At 45.2% G+C, this 22,753-nt stretch overlaps 1 protein-coding gene across 2 annotated transcripts in view; it reads left to right on the forward strand.

Annotated features, from left to right (window-relative positions):
* Window positions 1-1,309: 1,309 nt before the first annotated feature.
* Window positions 1,310-22,753, forward strand: part of CASP14 (caspase 14) — a 32,430-nt gene continuing 10,986 nt past the window's right edge. For both annotated transcript variants that reach the window (XM_055104182.3, XM_055104183.2), the window contains exons 1-2: window positions 1,310-1,736; window positions 6,460-6,654. The gene's annotated coding sequence lies outside the window, so the exon portion shown is untranslated. The remainder of the gene's footprint in view (window positions 1,737-6,459; window positions 6,655-22,753) is intronic.

The following is a 22,753-nucleotide window of genomic DNA, read 5'->3' on the forward strand; positions in this document are numbered from 1 at the left end:
CTAAAAATACAAAAATTAGCCAGGCATGGTGGCGGGAGCCTGTAGTCCCAGCTACTTAGGAAGGCTGAGGCAGGAGAATCGCTTGAACCCCAGAGGTGGAGGTTGTAGTGAGCTGAGATCGCCCCACTGCACTCCAGCCTGGGTGACAGAGTGAGACTCTGTCTCAAAAAAAAAAAAAAAAAAAAAGAGAGAGAGAGAAAGAAGTTTAAGAGACCACAGTTGATCCTCATTATCCCCAAATTTACTTGCTAATTCACTTACCGAAATTTGTCACTTCAAAATCAGTACTTGTAGTGCTTTCACAATCATTTGCAGGCATGCACAGAGCCGTGAAAACATTTTTAGCCACCTGATGTTCACACTGCCCCTCTGAGGGCAAATAAGGTGATGCTGCCTTTTTGTGCCAGCTGTCTTACCGTAAACAAGTGTCCTTGTGGCAGCCTATTTAGCATCTCTGTCTCTCTCTCTTTTTTTTTTTTTTTTTTTTTGCATTTTTGTGCATTTTGTTGGTGGTTTTTGCTGTTTAAAATGACTTCCAGGGGTTAGTGCTGAAGTGCTGTCTACTGTCCCTGAGCACAAGAAGGCTGAAATGTGTCTTAGGGGAAAAATACATGTGTTAGACAAGCTTCATTCAGGCATGCATTATAGTGCTGTGGCCGTGACCTCCATGTGCGTGAATGCATCACATATATTAAATAAGGTGTCTTTTTTTTTTTTTGAGACAGAGTCTCACTCTTTTTGCCCAGGCTGGAGTGCAGTGGTGCAATTTTGGCTCATTGCAACCTCCGCCTCCTGTGTTCAAACGATTCTCCTGCCTCAGCTTCCCAAGTAGCTGGAATTACATACACACACCGCCACACCCAGCTGATTTTTTGTATTTTTAGTAGAGACAAGGTTTCACTATGTTGGCCAGGCTGCTCTCGAACTTCCGACCTCAAGTGAACTTCCAACCACCCGCCTCGGCCTCCCAAAGTGCTGGGATTACAGGCATGAGCCACCGCACCCGGCCAAATAAGTTCTCTTTAAATAGAAACACCTAAAACAAGGTTATGTCTTGATTCGTTGACAAAAGGGCTGTGACCACAGGCTCACAGAAACCTAATCCTGTATTTCCCCATGAGCCATGGTTCAGCGTTCACTGATTCAGTGTGCGTGGTGGCTTTATGGACCATTACCGCAAATAACAGGAATTAACTGTGTTTGCAAAGGTGTGGGCAGCTAGTAGGGAAACCTCAAAGGATAGCTAGCATAATATCCACATGCCAGTGATTGTGGGGAGCCTTTTCCACCTGTGTGTCTGAAGGGAAAGGGCTGTTAGCAGATGGGAGCATGTAACTCTGTGATGCTGCAGTGTAGACGCCGGGAAATGCCCCTACCCACCTCTCTGTCCATTGGCCAGTGTCCCCGATGGGCCGAACCACCCTGCTGACTTTTGACCTTCATGCAGGTCCTTCCCGGAGCTGGGAATTATCCCTTTACCCTCACCTTTGCCCATCTTGATGCCCAGAAATCTTGCATAGGAGGCAAATGCTCCCCTTGCAAGCAATGTCTCGCCCTGGGGTTTGCAGCCTGCCACCCTCACCTTGCTGTCACCGCCCCAGTTTGTGACCTCAGCTCACACAATGTCCCCAAACAGCATTTGCACAATTCCCCCCATTGCCTCAGAGCTGAGATTTCAGCTGCTGCCCTAGATGTGAGTCCTGTGCACCCAGCAAGCTTCTCCACGACACCATGAGGTGGGTGTCATTATCCCAACCTTAGAGATGAAGAAATAGGCCCAAAGCAGTACAAAATGTATAGATGCCACCACCCAGCAAGTAAGGGGCTAAGTATGGGCTGTAAAAATTGTAGGCAGGGCAGGCGCGGTGGCTCATGCCTGTAATCCCAGCACTTTGGGAGGCCAAGGCTGGCAGATCATTTGAGGTCAGGAGTTCAAGACCAGCCTGGCCAGCATGGTGAAACCCTGTCTTTACTTTAAAAAATGCAAAAATTAGCTGCACATGTTGGCACATGCCTGTAGTCCCAACTACTCAGCAGGCTGAGGTGGGCTTGAACCCAGGAGGCAGAGGTTGCAGTGAGCTGAGATCACACCACTGCACTCCAGCATGGCCAACAGAGCAAGACTCCATCTAAAAAAAAAAACAAAACTGTAGGGAGTCCCCTTACCCCCCAAAAGTCCTCCTGGCTGGACACAGTGGCTCACACCTGTAATCTCAGCACTTTGGGAGGCTGACTTAGAAGGATTGCTTGAGCCCAGAAGGTTGAGACAAGCCTGGGAAACACGGTGAGACCGTCATCTCTACAAAAAAAGTTTACAAAATTAGTTGGGCATAGTGGCCCATGCCTATAGTCCCAGCTACTTGGGAGGCTGAGGCAAGAGGATTGCTTGAGCCCAGGAGTCTGAGGCTGCAGTGAGCTGTGATCACACCACTGCACTCCAGCCTGGGTGACAAAGCAAGATTCTATCTATAAAAAAAAAAAAAAAAAAAAAGTCCTCCCATGCCCCTCAAACAATGATCAGGTATCACCTGCATGAGAACACCTACGTGCACCAGGTTCCAGAGTCACACTCCAGACCTACGGAATCAGAATCTCAGAAGGCAAAGCACAAAAATCCGCATTGCTCACGAGCTTTCTAGGAGGGTCCAATGCACACCAATGCTTGAAATGCATTGCCTGCTGTTGCTGGTTTCCCAGGGCTGACTTCTGCATTGGGCATAGTAAACACTAATGAGAGAGCCCACAAAAAATATTTTTATTGTAATTTCTTTCTTTTTTTTTTGAGACACAGTCTCGCTCTGTCGCCCAGGCTGGAGTGCAGCAGTGCAATCTCAGCTCATTGCAACCTCCGCCTCCCAGGTTCAAGCGATTCTCCTGCCTCAGCCTCCCAAGTAACTGGGATTACAGGCAGCCGCCACCACACCCAGCTAATTTTTGTCTTTAGTAGAGACGGGGTTTCACCATGTTGATCAGGCTGGTCTCAAACTCCTGACTTCAGGTGATCTGCCCACCTTGGCCTCTCAAAGTGCTGGGATTACAGGTGTAAGCCACTGTGCCCGACCTGTAGTTTCTTTTTAAATCAGAAGAAAAATATGAATATAATAATAAATATATGACATATTGCATTGTATGTTATTTATGTGATACACAATTTATATTCATCTCTATACTAATGTAGGGGTGTTTTCACATTTTGGGAGTTTTGGGGGGTTTTTGAGACAGGGTCTCACTCTGACACCCAGACTGGAGTGCAGTGGCATAATCATAGCTCACTGCAGCTTCAAACTTCTGAGCTCAAGTGAGCCTCCTGTCTCGGCCTCCTGAGTAGCTGGGACGACAGGTGCGTGCCCCCATATCTGGCTAATTTTTGTATTTTTTTGGAGCGATGGGGTCTTTCTCTGTTGCCCAGGCTGGTCTCGAACTCCTGGCTTCAAGTGATCCTCCCACCTTGGCCTCCCAGAGTGCTGAGATTAGAAGCGTGAGCCACTGCACCTTGCCTTTTCAGCATTTTTTTCATCGTGGTAAACTACACATAACAAAATTTACCCTCTTAACCATTTTTAAGTGTTCAGTTCAGCAGCATTAAGTACCTTCACAGTATTGTGCAACCTTCACCACCATCCATCTCCAGAACTCTTTAAATCTTGCAAAACAGAAAGTCTATACCCTTTAAATAATAACCGCTCCTTTCCTCCTCCGCATCCCCCAACCCCTGGCAACCACTGATACCATAGATACCACTTTCTGTATATGACTTTGACTGTTCTAGGTACCTCATATAAGCTACATCAATAAAGTTTTATGTATTTATTTTTTGATGGAAGAAGGAACTCACAAAGGTAAATGTGCCTCAGGCCCATAAAACCCAAAATTTGGCCCTACAACTTCCCCTTAAAATATTGGGCACATTCCTCTCATTCATGTATTTATTTTACTTATTTAATTTATTTATTTTTTATTTTTTGAGACAGATTTTCACTCTTGTTGCCCAGGCTGGAGTGCAATGGCACGATCTCCGCTCACTGCAACCTCTGGCTCCTGGGTTCAAGCGATTCTCCTGCCTCAGCCTCCAGAATAGCTGGGATTACAGGCATGCGCCACCACACCCAGCTAATTTTTGTGTTTTTGTTAGAGACGGGGTTTCGCCGTGTTGGCCAGGCTGGTCTCGAACTCCTGACGTCAGGTGATCCGCCTGCCTAGGCCTCCCAAAGTGCTGGAATTACAGGTGTGAGCCACTGTTCCAGGCCGACATTGGGTAAATATTTAAGTGAATACATAAACAAATAAACAGATAAAGTTTGCGGAGTGTTACTGTGTGCATTGCCTCATTTAATTTTCCACTTTAGACCTGGAAAGTTCCCTTTGTAATCATCCAGTTCACCATGCTTTGCTGTCTTCCTTATTCTCTTTCCAATTTTCCTGGAAAGTGAGAAACTGACATGGGAAGCAAGCAGCACAGCATCTGCTGTGGGAGAGATGCAGACCTGGGCTTGACCCTTTAGAGCTGTGTTACCTCGGGCAACTTGCTCAATCTCTCTGACCCTCTGTTTTCGTGACCTATAAAACTGTGGATGGGCGGGGCACGGTGGCTCAGTGAGCCTGTAATCCCAACACTTTGGGAGGCCGAGGCAGGTGGATCACCTGAGGTCAGGAGTTTGAGACCAGCCTGACTAATGTAGTGAAACCCCATCTCTACTAAAAATACAAAAGTAGCCAGATGTGGTGGCAGGCACCTGTAATCTCAGCTACTCAGGAGGCTGAGGCAGGAGGATCGTTTGAACCTGGGAGGTGGAGGTTGCAGTGAGTGGAGATTGCACCACTGCACTCGAGCCTGGGCGACAGAGCTAGACTCCGTCTCAAAAAAAATAAATAAATAAGATAAAATAAAAAAATAAATAAAACTGGATGATAAAGGTACCTCTCTCATCAAGTTGCTGGGAGGATCCGTTAAGACAATGGGGTTTTTGCATAGTATTCCATGGTGTATATGTGCCACATTTTCTTAATCCAGTCTATGATTGTTGGACATGCGTTGGCTGGGTTGGTTCCAAGTCTTTGCTATTGTGAATACTGCCGCAATAAACATACATGTGCATGTGTCTTTATAGCAGCATGATTTATAATCCTTTACATGGATGAAGCTGGAAACCATTATTCTCAGCCAACTATCGCAAGGACAAAGAACCAAACACCGCATATTCTCACTCATAGGTGGGAATTGAACAATGAGAACACATGGACACAGGAAGGGGAACATCACACACCAGGGCCTGTTGTGGGGTGGGGGAAGGGGGGAGGGATAGCATTTGGAGATTTACCTAATGTTAAATGACGAGTTACTGGGTGCAGCACACCAGCATGGCCCATGTATACATATGTAACTAACCTGCACGTTGTGCACACGTACCCTAAAACTTAAAGTATAATAATAAAAAAAAGACAATGGGGTTTTTCATTTAGTTCAGGGCCTGGCATGGGGGGAGGTCTCCACACATGGTTTATGCTCCTTTTGTTTATCGAAATGACATTCACATAAAATGAGCCATCTTAAAGTTAGTGGCATTTGGTGAATTCACAATTGTTGTGCAACCAACGCCTCTATCTAGTTCCAAGGTATTTACATCCCCCCAAAAAGGAGACCCTGTGCCCATCACCAGTCACTCCTTATTTCACTCTAAGAAAGACCTTACTGCTTCTAACCATGGAGGCCATGCTTTGCAAAGTAGTGAGTTCCCTGGCCAAGAAGCAATCAAGCACGGGCTATAATTTTTCAGGGAGCCTCATACAGGACTAAAACAGTGGGTGTTTTGTTTTGTTTTGTTTTTTTGAGACAGAGTCTCACTCTGTCACCCAAGCTGGGGTGCAGTGGTGTGATCTCAGCTCACTGCAACCTCCGCCTCCCAGGTTCAAGCGATTCTCCTGCCTCAGCCTCCCGAGTAGCTGGGATTACAGGCATGCGCCACCATGCCCAGCTAATTTTTATATTTTTAGTAGAGACAGGGTTTCACCATGTTGGCCAGGGTGGTCTCGAACTCCTGACCTCAAGTGATCCTCCTGCCTTGGCCTCCCAAGGTGCTGGGATTACAGGTGTGAGCCACTGCACCCGGCCTAAAGTAGTGTTTCTTGACCAGGCGATTCTCCCACTACTCTTAGGGACATGTGGCAATGTCTGGAGACATTTTTGGTTGTCACAACTGGGGATGGAGTGTCTTGCTGGCATCTATTGGGTAGAGGCCAGGGATCCTCTGAAATATCCCACAGTGGACAGGGCAGCTTCCTGCCATGACAAAGAAGTCCTCAGTTGAAAATGTCCGTTGTATCATGGTTGAGAAACCCCACACCAAAATAAGATAACTCAGAATCATCTTCAAAGTCAAAAACTCTTGAACAAAGCCTGGAAGTAGAGACAGCAGCATATTGGGATTGGTTATTTCAATGCATTCTTCTTTCCATCTATAGGGACACTCCGAGGTCTCATCACCAAGTATTTCTTCCACCTAAAACTCTAGGATATCTGGGGGAATGAGCAGCTCTCTCCATCAAGTCCAAATGTATTGTGATATGGTTTGGCTGTGTCCCCACCCAAATCTCATCTTGATTTGTAGCTCCCACACTTCCCATGTGTCATGGGAGGGACATCTTACACGGTGGCAGGTAAGATGATTAATTTTCTATAGCTTCCACATTGTATTCCAAAATAACTGTCCCAGCACCCCTCCTCATGCCTGTGGTCAGCAGGGAGAAGGAAGGAGGAAGGAAGAAGGAAAAGACATGTTCCTCCCCTTTAAGGGCATGACCTGGAAGTTGTACATACAACTTCTGCTCACTTCCTATTGTCCAGTACTTAGTCACATGGCTACCTGTAGTTGCAAAGGAGCCTGGGAGACATAATCTTTAGCTTGGTGGCCATATGCCAAACTCATATTTATATAACTCTGCCACTAGATGCAGTATGGATTTGGGGGAAACTTGAGGTTTTCGTGACACTCTTCATCCATTAACAAAGAATACTTGAGGCTGCAGACTTGAGGAAATGCTTGAAAGATGGAATGAAGAGTTGAGTGATCTAGGGATCAGGTTGACCATGAATGAAGTAGGGACAAGACTTTCAGTCCCAACAAAGTATTTAGTTCATGGAATTCTGCAGAGGATGGTGACTCACTTTCTAGAACCTAGAAATGGGAAAGGGAAAGGGCCCAATCACCTCATTTTACAAATGAAGCTGCTGAAACCCAGATAGGAGAGGCAATTTCATTTAGGTCTTTCACTGAGTTTGTAGCAGCTCAGGGCTAAAATTGAGGTCCCCAACTCCATTCTCAGTGCTCTCTTCACAACTCCATTCATCCTCTAGAGCTGTAGACTGAGAAAGCAAACCATGAGGCTTGTGGCTTTGACACGAAGGAAGCAGGACACTGCTAGATCCTTGAGGAGGCATATCTTGGCTAAGGATAGGCTGAGAGGGCATGGAGAAGCCATTGAGACCCGTTGTGGCTATGGAACTATATTCTGGCCAACTAAATGAGAGTAGAAGGGATATGTGAAATATTCCAGCAATTCCTTTAAGGGAAAGGAGCATGCTTCTTTCCCCTTCCCCTTTCCTCTTTCTTCCCAACTAGAACATAGGATGTGATGATAGGAGCTGAAGCAACCACTTTGGGTTACATGGTAAAGATGTACGTTCAGGCAAGCAGAGCAACAAAATAGAGAAAGTTTGGCTCCCTGGTGATTACTGAGCCTCCATTCCAGCTCTGAGCTATCTATCTGTATTTCTGCATGAAAGAAAAAAAATATAATTCTATTTCTTAAGTCAGTTACATATATGTGTGTGTGTGTGTGTGTGTATATATATATATATATGTGTGTGTATATATATGCATATATTTCTTTGAGACAGAGTCTCACTCTGTCACCCAGGCTGGAGTGCAGTGGCACGATTTCAGCTCATGCAACCTCTGCTTCCCAAGTTCAAGCGATTCTCCTGCCTCAGCCTCCCAAATAGCTAGGATTACAGTTGCCTGCCACCACACCCAGCTATTTTTTGTAGTTTTAGTAGAGAGGGGGTTTGGCCATGTTGGCCAGGCTGGTCTCAAACTCCTGACCCCATGTAATCCACCTGCCTTGGCCTCCCAAAGTGCTGGGATTACAGGCATGAGCCACCACACCCAGCCCAGTTACTTATATTCTGTAAGACTTCCAAGCTTATAAGTAATATATGGGGTCAGGAGGGGGCGGATTATTTCTTTCAGTTCCGACATTGTGTTAGTAGAAGTCCAGGGTCCCCTTTGCCTCTCCACCTCCAGAGGCATAACCATGGACCACTAAGCAGCTCTCTCCTCCCACCTTCCCCAGTTCATCACTGGAGTCATCTACTGACCTAACCATATGTCCCTGCAAAGCATTGTATCTCTGTTTGGTAAGACCCAAAAGGGGGTGATCTGCCTGCCTCAGCCTCCCAAGTTCAAGCGATTCTCCTGCCTCAGCCTCCCAAAGTGCTCGGATTACAGGCGTGAGCCACCGCGCCTGGCCAGTGATCCTTGTTTTACAGGGTAAGTTCTGAGTGCCAGAGGTGGCTAGGAAGAGCAGAGCCATCTTGCTCTGAAAAGTCCCTGCATACTTGTCCAGCCTTACCCCTCCTCCCTCTGTGCTGCAGGAAATATTAGAGAATGTGGATTCTGGAGGCAGCTATCGGTTCAAATTGTGATGCGGGTGATTATTAATTGAGAGACCTTGGCCAAACTAAACTCTCTGTGCCTCAGTTTCCCCCATATATATTTGTTATAATAAAGATTCTTATCTTGCAGGGCTGTGAGAATTAAATGAGATAGTGTTCCTTAAAGTGCTCACTACAGCGCCTAGCAGACAGTGTGTGAGTGCTCCATCAACAGAGAGGACAAATATTGACCTGAGTCATTAAAAGGATCAAAGGAGGGCCAGGCACAGTGGCTCATGCCTGTAATCCCGGCACTTTGGGAGGCTGAGGCGGGTGAATAACGAGGTCAGTAGTTCAACACCAGCCTGGCCAAAATGGTGACACCCTGTCTCTACTAAAATTATAAAAATTAGCCAGGCATGGTGGTGCACGCCTGTATGCCTGTAGTCCCAGCTACTCAGGAGGCAGAAGTGGGAAAATCACTTGAACTTGGGAGGCAGAGGTTGCAGTGAGCTGAGATGGCACCACTACACTCCAGCCTGGGTGACCGACCGAGACTCCATCTCACACACACAAAAAAAAAGGATCAAAAGGAGGAGGGCCAGGTGTGATTGATGCATAAAAATGAAGGAGATCTTACTCAGTGGAAGAGAAAGCAGGTCAGGGACGTCCCTAAGAAAGCTGACATTAAAGCTGACATCTGAAGTATGAATGGACATCAGTCAGGTAAAAAAGAGAAAGTGGAGAAGACTCAGGAAAGCATAACAGCCTGTGCAATGGCCCTGGGGCAGGCGGGAAAGCATGTGATGTGTTTGGGAAGTTGAAGATATTTTTAAGATGGTGGTGGATGAGGCTGGAGAGGTGGCTAGGGGCTCAATGTTGCAAATCAGATTCCTCTTTGAATGTCATCTGGATGCCTTTTTCCTTCATATTTATTTCACTTGGGACCCCTCTTTTTCTGTACGTCCTCCTTGCTGGAAAGTCACATTCTTCCAACAGAAATCTCATTCTCATTGATGAAAAATTCTGCAATGCATCAGTATACTTGAAGACTCAAGGACTCTTGTACTGTCAGACAGCAATCCTGGGTACCCAGTCTTTATCCACAGATTCTTAAAGAGGTTTCCCCACTCTGGGGCACTTGCAAAGTGCCTGGCCTAATCGAAGCCTTATAAATTGAGGAAAGTCTTCTCTGGGTCTGATTTGAGCAGTCTTGAATGTACTTATCTCCTTCAGTTCTGACACTACCACCTGTAGTGATTGGAGGCCAATGTGGAGAAGTTCGATTCCATTCTGTTTGGAGAAAAGACTTGCTTGAGGACAGAGGCCTGCAGGGCTGGCTCCTGCCTTTCTCCATTCAAATCTTGGGCCATCCCCTGGGCTTAGTGGCTCATACCTGTAATCTCCCAGCACTTTGGGAGACCAAGGTGGATGGATCACTTGAGGCCAGGAGCTCGAAACCAGCCTGGCCAACATGGGAAAACTCTGTCTCTACTAAAATTACAAAAAAAAAAAAATTAGCCCAGAGTCATGGCGGGTACCTGTAATCCCAGCTACTAGGGAGGCTGAGGCACGAGAATCGCTTAAACCCAGGAGGCAGAGGTTGCAGTGAGCTGAGATTGCACCACCGCACTCCAGCCTGGGCAACAGAGCGAGAGAGAAAAAAATTGGGGCGGCCATTCCCCCATCACCCTTCCCATTGGCCTCCTCTCCAGCTACAGTGATTTTGTTCATGTTTGTTCTATACCTGGGCCACCCTTTCTCACTCCCCGTTGGTCCTACACCTTTGCCCAGAAAATTCTCACTCAAGCATGTCTCCTCCTCCGGGAAGTCTTAGTAGTGGAGCCATGGCAGGTTCCTTTATGTTCTCAAAGAACTGGCTTCTCTCCTTCTGTGTGCTTATCTCAGCTTCCAAATACATATTCATTCACGTGACTGTTTTGCTAATGATTATCTCCCCCCAGTAAACTTAAGGTCCATGACAGCATTTTTTCCACTATATCTGCCACACCCTGGGGCATAGTAGGAAGACAATAAATGTTAGCAGGAAGGAGGGAAGAAAGGGAGAGAGAAGGAAGAAAAAAAAGAGGAAGGAGGAAGAGAGGAGAAGGAGGGAGGGAGGGAGGGAAGGAAGGAAGGAAGGAGAGGAGGAGAGAATGAAGGAAGAAAGGAAGGAGGGAGGGAGGGAAAAGGAAAGAAAAGAAAAGGAAGAGAGGAAGAGAGGAGGGAAGAAAGAAAGCAAGGAAGGAGGGAGGGAGAGAAGGATGGAGGGAAAGAGGAGAGAAGGAAGGAAAGAAGAAATGAAGGAAGGAGAGGAGAAAGGAAAAAAGGAAGGAAGGAAGGAAGGGAGGGAGGAGGCAGGAGGGAAGAAAGGAAGGAGGCAGGGAAGGAAAGGAGAGGAAGAAGGAGGGAAGGAGGGAAGGAAGGAAGAAAGAGGGAAGAAGAAAAAAGGGAGAAAGGAGAAAGGGAGGGAGAGAATGAAGGAAGGAAAGAAGAGGAGAAAGGAAGAGAGAAGGAAAAAAGGAAGGAAAGGAGGGAGGGAGGGAGGGAGAGAGGGAGGGAAGGAGAGGAGGAGACCTTCTCGAGGTCAGTCTTTGGGGGGTCTGATTTCACATAGACATTTTCCACTTCTGGCCTTTCAGGTTCTAGAAGGCCTCTACATCTCATCAGTAGATTCCCTTAGATTCACAATGCCCCATCAGTTGATACGTTGTTGACCACAGTGGACTTTCATGTCATCGTTCTGTGGAGAAAGGGCCTGGGGCAGGCAATTCTGCTGAAACCTCTCTTCCAGCGATCATTTTCTACCCAAGCACCCTTTCACATACTCTCTGGGATTCTCTCACTCATTCTTTCCTATCTCTTTCCTCACCCCTTTCTTGAACACAGAAACATGTTTGTGACTGTTCATTGCAAGAGTAACCACCGTTGCCATTTCTGCTTGTTCGTGGAACTAACACACAATAATTATTCCTCTGTCTTCATCTCCTGCCTCATTAACACCTCAGTGATTACAGGCATCATTAATTGCTATTAGGTCATCTCATCCCACGGTGGTGTGAACCAGGTCCTCCCTGAAGACTTGGCCCAGCTTATGGATAGTATCGGTTTATGGCCACCTCCTTTCCTCCACCTTCATCATGAAAAAGATCTGCAACACACACACCACGCAGCTTCCAAAACACCAGCCGGCTGACCAGAGACAACCTCCTTGTGGACACTAAAGAGGCGGTTGTCCTGGGGTGTGACGTGGGCCTTTCCAGGTCACACAACCAGCTAGTAGGGATTTATTAGGAGTCTACATCTGCTCCCCAGGTCACAGATATTGGACATCTCAACTAGGGCACAGAAAGGGATGTTGGAGAGAAAAGGATGAAGTCAAGAAGTATTTAGGGAGTTAAATAGAATGCTTCCTAGATGACAGAAACTCTTCCAAGTGTTTTAGATACATTAACCCCTCATCACACTCCAGTAAAGTGGGTATTACTATCGCTTCTTTACAGATAAGGAAACTCAGCCACCAAAAGGTTACATAATTCAGAATTCGAGTCACTAGGGTCAGGAATCCAACCCAGAAAGTCTGATTTCAAAGGATACATTTTTACCATTGTGCTGTTGTGCCTTCCATTCAATTATCTGTTTGCTACAGAATGAAAATTCCTCACTTGAATTTGCATCTCTTCCACCTGCACCCCTCACACCACACACACGCACGTGCACACACACACACATATCTATAGCGACTTGGTAGGGATAGAAGCAATATATAAATGGTCAAAAGATGCACCACATCAGAGAATGCAGATGTGCAGCCTTGCATGTTAAGGTGAGAGAGGGAGAACTGCCTTTGTTACCAAACCTGCTTCAGTTCCCCTAGAGCAGCTTTGACAAACTCATTCATTCTGCCAAACTCATGTGAGCTTCTCAGGATGGACCTAGAGAGTAGCCAAACATTTCCTTCGTTTCTTTTTCATGGATCCCATCCTTGGGCCATAAAGGAAGGGAAATAAGAAGACTTGGGAGTTCCAGAGAGCTGCTGTCAGAGCCCAGCTGCAACGCTTGGGAGCCAAGTTATTTAACTATTCTTAAACCTCACTTTTCTCCATGCAGTTGCACAGCTGTTGTCGGAATTAGCATTTCTATGCTTAAAATGCTCTAAGTCCTCACTCTTGTAATCCCAGCTCTCTTTGAGAAGCCGAGGTGGGAGGATTGCTTGAGCCCAGGAGGAGTTCGAGAGCAGCCTGGGCAACACAGCAAGACCCCTTGTCTACGAAAAAGAAAAAAAAAATGCTCTAAGTGAATGAAGAGCATCTCTCAATCCTGTGACTTAGGTAAGCGAAGGTCAGTAAAAGAATACATATCACACCTGAAATATGGGTATTCTGTATTGACTGACGGCTTCTGTGTATACTTTATATAAATTTTGTTTTGAAAAGTGACATGTGTGATATGCATTCCTTGCCTTGATGATAAATCAACCCCCCTTCTTCACAGAGCTGAGTTGCAAGAATAGTTGCAAATGCAATCAAGATTTTCATCCCAATACAACAACAACTACTACTGCTGGTATGACTGCTACTACTAAACGTATTCGAATTTTTTAATTGTGCGTGCACATGGCAACAGACACCCAGAAGGAACATAAAAAATCAGATGAAGTAAAAAAAATAAAGAATTATCTTGGGGATTGCTTGAGAAATTACAGCTGCACAGCTGGGCTCCCCATTGCATTGCAAGCTCAATGGCTTGCAAAACTTTCATACTTTCAGGAAGGGAAGGAACACCTGGGGTGCTTGGATGTCTTCCCAGATTGTGGAGAACAAAATCCTGCCCGACAAGATGCTGTCTCATCTTGTCGCTGGCCCATGGATTGTTTACCCCCCAAGGAAGCCCAGAATGATGAAAAGTTGCCAAAGATCTTTGAGCAACACCACCTCCTTTCAACACTGTGATGAGCTTTCACTTCTGTAACTCCCAACAAAAGTAAAGGGGGCCCCAGAGGTCAGGACCTGAGATTCAGAGAGAAGCATGGGCTGGTGACATAGATGCGAATATGGACTCCAGGCAGGGAAACAGCACTGTGGCTATGAAGATGAATTCATGGATGTGCCCAGGGGGCAAGCATGAACAATTTAGATACGTGGCCATTCTCTGATGGTGTGTGAAGGCAGAAGATATTCACCATGACTGTGAACTCTCAGGAAAATCATGCCCAGGAAGCATGAGCATGTTCAGTGAAACATATGCACTTGCTCTTCTGCAAAACAACCCAAGAGATTTGGGCTGCTTGGAGACGGGGAGCCCTCACCCACATTGACTTTCAGGCCTAAGATGCCATTGCTGGTTTTGTGTTTTGGTTTTGTTTTTGTTTTTTTTTTTTTTGTTTTGTTTTTTGTTTTTGAGACGGAGTCTCGTTCTGTAGCCCAGGCTGAAGTACAATGGCACAATCTCGGCTCACTGCAACCTCCACCTCCCAGGTTCAAGGGATTCTTCTGCCTCAGCCTCCCGAGTAGCTGGGACTACAGGCATGTGCCACCACGCCTGGGTAATTTTTGTATTTTTAGTAGAGATGTGGTTTCACCATATTGGTCAGGCTGGTTTCAAACTCCTGACCTCGTGATCCATCCACCTCAGCCTCCCAAAGTGCTGGGATTACAGGAGTAAGCCATTGCACTCGGCCCATTGCTGCTTTTTTAAATGAGTAATAGTATTTTTATTTTAATGAATAATAGTATTTTATTTCTTTTTTTGAATTTGTCAATTTTTAAATTGACAAATAATAATTGTATATATTTATGAGGTACAATGTGGTGTTTTCACATATGTCTATATTGTGGAATGAAGAAACCAAGCTAGTAAACATATCATCTCTCCTTTTTTTTCCTCTAATAAGAATATTTAAAATCTACTCTTTTTTGAAGTCTAGATATCACCAAAAAAAATTTAATGTTTAAAAATTGAAAAAATATAGCCAGGCATGGTGGCGGGCACCTGTAATCCCAGCTACTTGGGAGGCTGAAGCAGGAGAATCACTTGAACCTAGGAGACGGAGGTTGCAGTGAGCCAAGACTGCACCATTGCACTCCAGCCTGGGTGACAAGAGCAAAACTCCATCTCAAAGAAAAAGAAAAAAGAAAATCTACTCTTTCAGCAATTTTGAAATGTACAATATTATTAACTATAGTCACCATGCTGTACAAATCTTAGATCTCAAAAACATATAAGTTCTAGTGCTCTAAAGCACTGTGGGGTGACCATAGCTAACAATAATTTATTGTATATTTTCAAATGGCTAAAGGAGAAGATGTTGAATGTTCTCAACACAAAGAAATTATATATGTTTGAGATGATGGATAGTCTAATCACCCTGATTCGATCATTGTACATTGTTTATATGCATCAAAATATCGCTGTACTCCATAAATACATACAATTATTATGTGCCATTTAAAAATAATAACAACATAGAAAGACACCTGCCTCTAGTAAAAAATTAAAAAATAAAGCTGAGGCGGGCAGATCGCCTGAGGTCAGGAGTTCATGAGCAGCCTGGCAAACATGGTGAAACCCCATCTCTACTAAAAATACAAAAATTAGCCTCAAAAATAAACCCATTTCTACTAAAAACACAAAAACACACACAAAAAATCCAGCCTGTCGCCCAGGCTGGAGTAGCTGGGATCACAGGTCAAATACTATTCAGCCTTTAAAAGGAGGAAATTCTGTCATTTGCCACATGGATGAATTTAGAGAGAACATTACGGTAAGTGAAATAATCCAGACACAGAAAAACAAATACTGCATGATCTCACTTATACATGAGATCTAAAAAAGTCCGACTCATGAAAGTCGAGAGGTAGAATGGTGGTTGCCAGGGGCTGGGGCAGGTAATAGGGAGATACTGATCAAAGCATACAAAATTTCATATTATGTTCTTTTGTTTTTTTTTTTTTTTTTTGAGAGACAGGGTCTTGTTCTGTTGCCCAGGCTGGAGTGCAGCAGTGGTGCAATCATAGCTCATTGCAGCCTCAAATTCCTGGGCTCAAGCAATCCTCCCACCTCAGCCTCCTAAGTAGCTGGGACTACACCACTCCTGGCTCATACTGTATTCTTAAGGAAGGACGTAGTATTATTTCCAGTTTATATCTGTAGAGCATCTGTAGAGTGAAGGGGCAGAAGCATCAATTCTGACAACTTCAGGCCTTTGCTCCCAATGCACATTGAACATTTTTCATGTGTCATGCTGGGTGCTGCGTAAACACAACATGCATGGCTCACACTCTCACTGGCTGACTGTCTTTGGGAGAAAGAAGATATCAAAGGAGATTTATAAGAGTAAAATGACTTCCCAGGAGAAGTGCAGGCAGCCACAGTAATTTGGAACCACCTGGTCCATGAAGCGTTCAGCAGAAGCTTCCTGCAGAAGCTTCGTTTTACTTGAGATCTGATTAATCTTTTTTGTTTTTTTGTTTATTATACTTTAAGTTTTAGGGTACATGTGCACAACGTGCAGGTTTGTTACATATATATATATGTGCCATGTTGGTGTGCTGCACCCATTAACTCATCATTTAACATTAGGTATATCTCCTAATGCTATCCCTCCCCCCTCCCTCCCCCCTCCCCTACCCCACAACTGGCCCCAGTGTGTGATGTTCCCCTTCCTGTGTCCATGTGTTCTCATTGTTCAATTCCCACCTACGAGTCTTTTAACAACCAAGAGTCCTTGTGTCACTCTCCAGCTCTGAATTCCTCAATGGCTCCCCATTGCCTATTTGGATCAGGGACCACCTTATTCACTTTGCCTGGGACTTCCCTGGCTTCTTAGCAGTGAAATCCCCACATGCCAGAAAACTCTGCAGATCTGGGCAAACCAGGACGGTTGGTCACCCTACAACCCAACCAACCAAATTCAGACTCCCTTAGAGTGACTTCAAGCCCCTTCATGATCTCACCCTTTCCTGGAATCACCTCTCACCATTTGGACTCACTTCCCATCACCAGGACTCATCTCTCAACAAAGGGACTCTCCTCTCATCACTGGGCTCACCTCTCACCACCAGAACTCACATCTCACCACCTGGACTCACTGTCACCTCCTGGATTCACCCATCTGGACTCACCTCTCATCACCTAGACTTATCTCTCACCCCCTGGACTCACCTCTCACCAACGAGACTCATCCCTTATTACCTGTACTCATCTCTCACCAGCTGGACTCACCCACCTGGGCTCATATCTCACCACCTGGACTCATCTCTCACTACCTGGACTCACCTCTCACCACCTGGACTCACATCTCAACTGAACTCATCTCTCACCACCTGGACTCACAACTCAACTGAACTGATCTCTTACCACCTGGACTCACCCACCTGGACTCACCTCTCACCACCTGGATTCACCTCTCACCACCTGGACTCACCTCTCACCAACTGGACTCACCTCTCACTGGACTCATCTCTTACCACCTGGACTCACATCTCAACTGAACTCATCTCTCACCTGAACTCATCTCTCACCAGCTGTACTCACTTCTCAACACCTGGACTAGCCCACCTGGACTCACCTCACCTCTCACCTTCTGGACTCATCTCTCACCTGGAGTCACCTCTTAACACCGGGACTCACCTCTCACCTGGACTTACCTCCCACCACTTGGACTCACCTCTCACCCCCTAGACTCACCTCTCACACCCTGGACTCATATCTCACCATCTGGACTCACCTTTCACCTGGACTAACCTCTCAACACCTAGACTCATCTCTCACCACCTAGATTCACCTCGCACCACTCGGACTCATCTCTCACAACCTGGAATCACTTCTCACCACTTGGAATCACTTCTCACCACCTAGACTCATCTCTCACCACCTAGACCCATCTCCCATCATCTAGACTCATCTCCCATCACCTGAACTCACCTCTCACCACCTGGACTAACTCTCACCACCGTCTCTTACACTTAATTCTCTGGCCATGTGGAAACAGACATGGTGCCTTGCATTCACCAAGCTCACTCATTCACCTCTGCTATTTCCCCATGTTGGGACCCCTCTGCACTGGCTACCTCTCCCATATGCCCACCTGAAAAGCACCTACTCATTCCTCAAGTCTCAGGTGACATATACCTCCTCTATGAAGCCAACTTGTAACCCTGTAACCACTTTGGGAGTCAATGCATGCATTCCTCCATGGAGTCCTTACACCAGGTTGCCTTTCTTGGACCAGCCAGTTGCCAGATAACTCTGATTAATATAATTAATCAATTTAATTACTTAATTAGTTAACTCACAAGTACTCCAGCCCATGGTGACACATTCTCCCACATACTGATACTGTGTAAATATGTGTCTCATCAGAGGAGCCAGGATCTCCCGACATTTCATCATCATTGGACTGAGGAGAAATTCATGAGGAACCATCTCTGCCAACCTCCATTTTAGGAGACAAAACTAAACTGGGCATCCCAGTACACTCATCCACCCAGTTCTTCCTTCTTGGGCTCTCACTGTGTGCCTGGTTCCAAATGAAACACTCAAGCACAGCCTTCAACCCAAGAACTGGGCAGTCTAAACCCACCTGCCTCCACGCAGGGGCAGGGGCTGCCTCAGAAATGCCCTTTCAATCCTGGGCTAATCCAAGGCTAGTTCTTCCCAACTCTGCATTCAGTGATGCCATGTTTGTAACTTGAAATCAGCTACAGCAAGAGTGAATACATCATGGAAATTAGCAACATTACAAATGAGGACATTTTTTGCTTTTTATTGTTTGGGAGGTTTTTTCGTTTTCCTTTCTTTCTTTTTTTTTTTTTTTTAACGGAGTTTTGCTTTTCTCGCCCAGGCTGGAGTGCAATGGTGCAATCTTGGCTCACTGCAGCCTCTGTCTACCAGGTTCAAGCAATTCTCCTGCCTCAGCCTCCCAAGTAGCTGGGATTACAGATGCATACCACCACACCTGGCACATTTTTGTATTTTTAGTAGAGATGGGGTTTTATCATGTTGGTCAGGCTGGTGTCAGACTCTGACCTCCAGTGATCCGCTGGCTTCGGCCTCCCAAAGTGCTGGGATTACAGATGTGAGCCACCACGCCTGGCCATCCTCTTTATTTTTTAATTGACACATAATAATTGTACATATTCATGGAGTACATAGTGATGTTTTGAGGCATATGACATACAGTAATCAGATCAGGGTAATTGACATGTCGATCATCTCAAACACTTATCATTTCTTTGTGTTGGGAGCATGCAATATTCTCCTTCTAGCGATTTGAAACTATGTAATATATTATTGTTTACTGTAGTTACCCTACAGTGCTGTAGAACACTAGAACTTATTCTTCCTACCTAGCTGTATTTTTTGGTGGGGAGATAGAGCTGGGGACAAGGGCAAGTAAAAATGCCATAAAATGTTTCTACCATTTTGAAGTTACCTTTATCTTTCTTTTTCAATTTTTATTTTAAATTCAGTGGTACATGTGCATATTTGTTACATGAGTTTATTAATCCATTTTTATACTCTATAAAGAAATACCCAAGACTGGGTAACTTATAAAGGAAAGAGGTTTAATTGACTTACAGTTCCCCATGGCCGGGGAGGCCTCAGGAAACTTACAATCATGGCAGAAGGGGAAGAAGCACGTCTTACGTGGTAGCAGGAGAGAGAAGTGAAGAGCAAAGTGGGAAAAGCCCCTTATAAAATCATGAGATTTCAGGACAACTCACTCACTATCACGAGAACAGCATGGGACAACTGGCCCCATGATCCAATCACCTCCCACGATGTCCCTCCCCCAATACCTGGGGATTACAATTCAGATTACAATTCAAGATGAGATTTGAGTAGGGACACAGAGCCAGACCATATCAGTGGCTACACTACATGATGCTAAGGTTTGCTGTATGAATGATCCCATCACTCAAGTAGTGAGCACAGGACACAGTAGGTAGTTTTTCAACCCTCACCCCCTCTCCTGCCCTCCTCCCTCTAGTAGTCACCAGTGTCTATTGTTTCCATCTTCATGTCCACGAGTAGTCAATGTTTTGCTCCCACTTATAAGTGAGAACATGTGGTGGTTGGTTTTCTGTTCCTGCATTAATTCGCTTAGGATAATGGCCTCCAGCTGCATCCATTTTGCTGCAAACGACATGATTTTGTTGTTTTCTTTTCTTTTCTTTTCTTTTTTTTTTTTTTTTTTTTTTTTTTTTTTTGAGGCAGAGTGTTGCTCTATCGCCCAGGCTGGAGTGCAGTGGCACGGTCTTGGCTCACTGTAGCCTCTGCCTCCTGGGTTCAAGCAATTCTCCTGCCTCAGCCTCCCCAGTAGCTGGGATTACAGGCATGCGCCACCACGCCTGGCTAATTTTTGTATTTTTAGTAGAGATGAGGTTTCACCATGTTGGCCAGGCTGTTGTCAAACTCCTGACCTCAGGTGATCCACCCACCTTGGCCTCCCAAAGTGCTGGGATTACAGGCATGAGCCATGCACCCAACCATGATTTTGTTATTTTCTATGGCTGCATAGTATTCCATGGTATATATACACACACCATATATATATACACCATATACACACATACACACACACACACACACACACACACACATATATATATAACACGTTTCTTTATCCAGTCCACTGTTGATGGGCGCCTAGGTTGATTCCATGTTTTTGCTGTTGTGAACAGCACTAGCTGTAATTTTGTATCCTTTAACAAATCTCTCCCTATCCTCTCTTCCCCCTACCATTCCCAGCCTCTAACATCCTCTGTTCCACTTTTTGCTTTTACAAAATCAACTTATTTAGCTTCCACACATGAATGAGAACATGTGCTGTTTAACTTTCTGTTTCTAGCTTATTTCACCTAACATACTGTCCTCCAGTTCCATCCATGTTACCACAAATGACAGGATCTCATTCTTTTTATGGCTGAATAGTATTGTGGGATGTTGATTTGTTGTGGTTTTTTGGCTTCATTTTGTCTTGTTTTTAGAGAGCCAAGTGTTAGACATCTTCCAACACATCATTGCAAACACCCCGAGTCCTGACTGATTCCCCTAAGATCCAACTTTCTTAACGGACCAGACCCTGTCAAACAATGAGATTTCAAGGAGGAAGAAGACAGCAAAAGCATGCTTTAGCTAAAATTTTGGCATGGGGTAAGTGTAGGATGTTATGTCCAGTTTAATTTGGTGTTTTCCTGGGTTTTGTTTCTCTTTTAGTGAAAAGTGTGTACTTTTTATGCCATTGCAGAATTGATTCAATAGCACCACTGAATTGTCGGTCACGTGGATATGTTCAGTTTGAAAAAAATTATCAAGCTGCACATTTAAGAGTTGTGCACTAGGCCGGGCGCGGTGGCTCATGCCTGTAATCCCAGCACTTTGGGAGGCCAAGAGGGACAGATCACGAGGTCAGGAGTTCGAGACAGGCCTGACCAACATGGTGAAACCCCATCTCCACTAAAAATACAAAAATTGGCCAGGTGTGGTAGTGAGTGCCTGTAATCCCAGCTACTCGCGAGGCTGAGGCAGGAGAATGGCATGAACCCGGAAGGCAGAGGTTGCAGTGAGCCAAGATCATGCCACTGCCCTCCAGCCTGGGTGACAGAGCAAGACTTCGTCTCAAAAAAAAAAAGAAAGAAAAAAAAAGAGTCGCGCACTTTTCTTCACATAGGTTATTCTCAATAGTTGTTTAAAGAACACAAAAAAATTGAGTTTGTTCCATATGTGCTAACATGGAAAGATGACCCAGACATATAATTCGGTGAACAAGGCAAGTAACAGGACAATTTTGTAGAATGGGCCCACCTATGTAACTAACAACTTGCGAATGTGTGTAAGTCAATGCGGCAATAGGAACTGAAGGGAAATTGCTCAGTCTTGTGCCTGGGCTACCTGGAAGCAAAGGGAAGAATTGGAAGGATGAGAACGGGCCAGTTTTGCTAAAAAAAAACATTTCTGTATTGCTAGAAAGTTGCACTACTAGGAATGGAATTAAAACATGCATCAGGCTAAGCGTGGTGGCTCACGCCTGTAATCCCAGCACTTTGGGAGGCCCAAGCAGGTGGATCGTTTTCAGCTCAGGAGTTTAACACCAGCTGGGCAACATGGCAAAACCCAGTTTCTACAAAAAACACACAAAAAATTAGCCTGGCATGGTAGTGCACGCCTGTAGTCCCAGCTACTGGGGAGGCTGCGGCTGGAGAATTGCTTGAGTCCGGGAAGCAGAGGTTGTAGTGAGTTGAGATCATACCATTGCACTCCAGCCTGGGCAACTTAGTGAGACCCTGTCTCAAAAAAAAATCCACATAAAACTTGTACATAAATATGTATAACAGCATCCTTCAAATAGCCAAAAGCCTAACACAACTGAAATGTTCCTCCACAGATGAATAAATAAACAAAATGAGGTATATCTGTACAATGGACTATTATTCAGTCAGAAAAAGGGATGAAGTTCTAATATATGCTACCATGTGGATGCTATCTTCCTCCTCCTTGAAGTCTCATTGATTTATAGGATCTGGTCAGCTAAGAAGGCTGGATCTTAGGGGAAGGAATTGGAATGGAAGTGTCTGCAATGGTTTGCTGAAAGACATCTAACACTTGGCTCTCTAAAAACCAAAACAAAATGAAACAGGAGACAACAAACCAACATCCCCGCAATACTGTTCTTGAAAACATCATGCTGAATGAAAGAAGCCAGACACAAAAATCACACAGTGTATGATTCTATTTCTGTGAAATATCCAGAACAGGGAAACCTGCAGAGACAGAAACTCGGCTAGTGGTTGCCTAAGGCTGGGATGTATGGAGAGATTGGGAGTGATAGCTAAAGGGTACTTGGATTCTTTTGGGGGGTGATAAAAATGTTCTAAAATGAGCCAGGTGTGGTGGCCCACGCCTGTAATCTCACACTTTGGGAGGCCGAGTGGGGAGGATCCCTTGAGGCCAGAAGTTCGAGACCAGCCTGGGCAACATAGCAAGACTTTGTCTCTACAAAAAATCTTAAGGAAAAAAGTAACAAGGCATGTACGTGCACACCTGTAGTCCCAGCTGCCCAGGAGGCTGAGGTGGAAGGATCGAATGAGCCCAGGAGTT

This window comes from Pan paniscus, chromosome 20 (assembly GCF_029289425.2).
Source record: "Pan paniscus chromosome 20, NHGRI_mPanPan1-v2.0_pri, whole genome shotgun sequence".
Lineage (NCBI taxonomy): Eukaryota > Metazoa > Chordata > Mammalia > Primates > Hominidae > Pan > Pan paniscus.